Source organism: Nannospalax galili, unplaced genomic scaffold, assembly GCF_000622305.1.
Source record: "Nannospalax galili isolate Female #2095 unplaced genomic scaffold, S.galili_v1.0 scaffold183, whole genome shotgun sequence".
NCBI lineage: Eukaryota > Metazoa > Chordata > Mammalia > Rodentia > Spalacidae > Nannospalax > Nannospalax galili.
Genome location: NW_008350555.1, coordinates 3,003,089 through 3,006,834, shown reverse-complemented (window position 1 = coordinate 3,006,834; position 3,746 = coordinate 3,003,089).

Genomic DNA, 3,746 nt, shown 5'->3' with positions numbered 1-3,746 from the left:
CCACACTGGGTGTGAAGGCAGCAGCAGTCAGCTCTTGGGCCACCTGAAACAGCTTTGTGAGTCACTCATGGCTCATGAGAGAACAGGTAGGGAACCATAGTGAGGGAGAGGAAGCAATAAAAACACATGCATGGAGTAGAGCTCTGGAACTGCAAGAAGTTAAAATAAGCTATAATTTCAATGAAAAAAGAAAAATGTAAACATTAAGCAACAGATTCTTTGGATTCACACCAGATTAGTCAAAGATATAAAAGCAAACTGACACCCTCCCTTTTTCCATTAAATAGAAAAAGGAAAGAAAACCAACTGAGAAAACAGTGAAAAGGGCTTTTCAGGGAACAGTGCTAAAGATAGGTCTATAGAAGAATGTCATTCAAATTCTTAAGAGAAATTAAGACCTCCAGAAATTAAACATAGGTAAAAGGAGGAAGACCTAAGATGAGTGGCAAAATAAACAAAGCAAAACTTCTGTAAATGAGAACTTGCAAGAAGTATTTTGCATGTTAAATCTTTTTAATATATTTTAATGTTAAATACTTTTTTCAAGAGAATACTATCATAAATATAGCAGAAAAGGATTAAGAAATGTTTATCAGCTGGGTGTGGTAGTACATGCCTTTAATCACAGCACTCCAGAGGCAGAGGCAGGTGGATCTCTGTCAGTTCAAGGCCAGGCTGGTCTATACAGTGAGTTCCTCCACCAGAGGCTGCAGGGAGTCCCTGTCTCAAAAAAACCAAAAAAAAAAAGAAAAGAAAAGAAATGTTTATTGTAAGTCAGACATTCTAATTATTAAATGGCAAGATGTTAAAATGTTAAAATTCCTTTACCTTTTCAAAGGAAAAATATAATCAACTGAAATATAAATACTCTATTGGCCCAAATAATATGAACTTATATAACATAAAATAGCACCTTTCAGGGCTGATGAGATGGTTCAGCAGGTAAAGGGAATGGCCACCAAACCCGACAATTTGAATTCAATTCCCAGGACCAGTATAGTGGACGGAGAGAACCAACTCCTGCAAGTTGTCCTGTGGCCTCCACATGAGTGCATGTGCACATGCATGCATGCTCACTCACGTGTGTGTGTGTGTGTGTGTGTATGTGTGTGATAATGATGGTTAAATGTTTTAATCCAAGCCCATATGAGTCAGTTATAAACAGAATTTTTTTAGGGAACTATATATACATACATGTGATGTGTGGTACTGACACTGTGAGAGACAGAGAAGCCAAGAAAACACAAAGCCCAGAAATAGACCCATAGGACCTATAACAGATGCTACTGTAAATAAAGAAAAGTCAGTTGGTTCAAGATGATGCTGAGACAATTAAGCATCTAATTTTTTAATAGAATTGAATGTCTATTTGATAGCATATACAAATCAACTCCAAATTGATTAAACATTTGAGTATAAATGATAATGTTTTCAGAAAATGTATAGGAGAATGTGATCAGGATCATGGGAAGCATGAGATCTTGTTGCATGAATCAGGATGTGGGATTCAGTTCACCAATCCAATAGCCTTTTCCTTGTGGGTACTCATCTTAAGCTGCCTGTTTCCTCCAAGGGGCGGGGCCTGCTGTGGATAATTGACTGTGGAGAGTTAGCCATGGAGGGAGGGGCTTTTCTGTGCCATCTTGGACAGGAGCTGGGAAGGCATGCAGCAGCCAGCCTGGCATTTACTGACCTGGAGTGAGACTACAGGCCCACAAGGCATGGACAAAATGACTATGGGTGGTCCCATAGTAGCAATGACTATGGGCGGGCTGCAGGAGCACTCTGGAGTGGCAGGCTCATGGTCTGGAATGACGGGATCTGAGCCACAGCACAGAGCTGGGCACCTGTGTGTTTCCTTGTGGGTTACTTCCTCCCCACCAAGGTATAAACTATTAGAAATTCACATAAAGATATGTTACATGGTTTGCCTGATAGTGCCCAGAGCAAGAGACCCTGAAGACACTGAGGCTAGGTCAAACAGAGAGTGGGAAGGAGAAGATTTAGTGAGACAAATTGGTGCAAGTCAGCAGGATGGCAGGGCTGGAAATGACAAACCGTAGAAGTTTGGAAAAAGCTAGAGAGCTGATGGCTGCGCTGATGTGGATTTTACAATGGTTTATAAAATATGTAACTATAAAGGGGCTGGCCATGCAGAAGTGTGGGCCACAGCTGTGTTGTAAATATGGGGGATTGTTGTGGGTAGGTGAAGATTTGTTAAAGCTTGTCCAGAGGCTTAAAAAAAACTTTTACTGGCTTTGGAAACAAAGGGAGAGCCCAGAAAGGGGGCATGGTCACTTTGCATAATAAAATATGTGCCCTAAGCAGGGGAGGCTGAAAAGGCTTCAGAGGTCCTGGCAGATCCAGTTGCAGAGCTTGAGAGGGAGAAACAAAACTAGACATTTTAACTTGTGTAAGGTCCAAGGACTCTCTTTTCAGACAGATAATAATAAAAAAGGAGATGGCCTAAAAATAAAAGTAGCTAAAACTGCCCATCAGCTTCAACCTCAGATTTTGCTTTTTGATACAAAAGCAAAAGAAAAGCTAACAGTGCTATAGCTAGGAAATATTCCACACTGGAACTGTTAAAACTAGGAAAAACTTACAAGCAAGCAAAGAGCCCCTAGCCATATGGCTTGGAGACATGGGAGCAAATGACATCAGTCTAAGTCCTTCAGAAGTTTCACAGCTGAATTATATAACTACCTATCCATCCTTGTGATATAGGTTGTTCAACCTAGGCCAATGCAGGGGGGAACAGTCCTTAATGGGGTGGCTGGTTGAAGGCATTAAAGATACGTGGCCATCACCAAGGGAGAATAATATGATTAGCAGGGACTGGAGAACTATAAAGGAGGGGCAGGCATTACAGAGAGAACTAGGTATGTGAAAAGCAATATATGATGTCCAGTTCACTGGGCCAGATAAAACTGTGTTCACCAGAGATATGAAGGAAAGCTTAATTCAACTGGGACCTCAAGAATGGTATGGGCTTTAATGGTTTTGCTAAACCCTTTAATGGAACAAGATCTTTGTAAAGTAAGAGAGGCTTTGGCAAATATAAATGATTCTGACCAGCATGTACAACATGTCTGTAGAATAACATAACACCCTATAAGAGACATAAAAAAGACCAGACAGAAGAAATGGTCCATTTGGGTTACTCAAAGACAAACGTGGTAAGACTTATGTCAACCCCAAATTCCCAGAGGAAAAAAACATCAATAGAAAACCAAATTTGGTACTAAGGAGTTTCTAGAAGGCTTTAAAACCAGAAGAACAGTTTACAAAAGGCATTCAAAGGATAAAAAGTGTCCTAGGGATGGTTAAGAATTCCCAAAGATTAAATAAGATGCATTTTCCTTCTGATAAAGGCTATACTAGGGGTGGAAGCAGGTTTTCCCACCTAGTTCTCCCCCAGCAGCCAGGCATGGTCAATGGAGAAATGACAGATATGGCCACAGTCAGGAGGCAGACCCAGGGCCTGCCTGATGCAGGGAACCAACAGGTGCAGTGGAGACAGGAGAAACCCCCTGCCTCCTTAGCCCAGTGCAGGGTCAGGCAACTGGAGCCAACACCTGTAAGTGTATCAAGAATAAAAGAATACAAAGATACTCCATGTAAAATCCCCCAAGTGCGAAATGACTCCAAAGGCATAACAAAAGATAGTGAAAAACTAACCAAATTAATGCCTCATACCCATGCTGTGGTACCTAACCAGGATCTATGGAGAAAACAGTTACTAT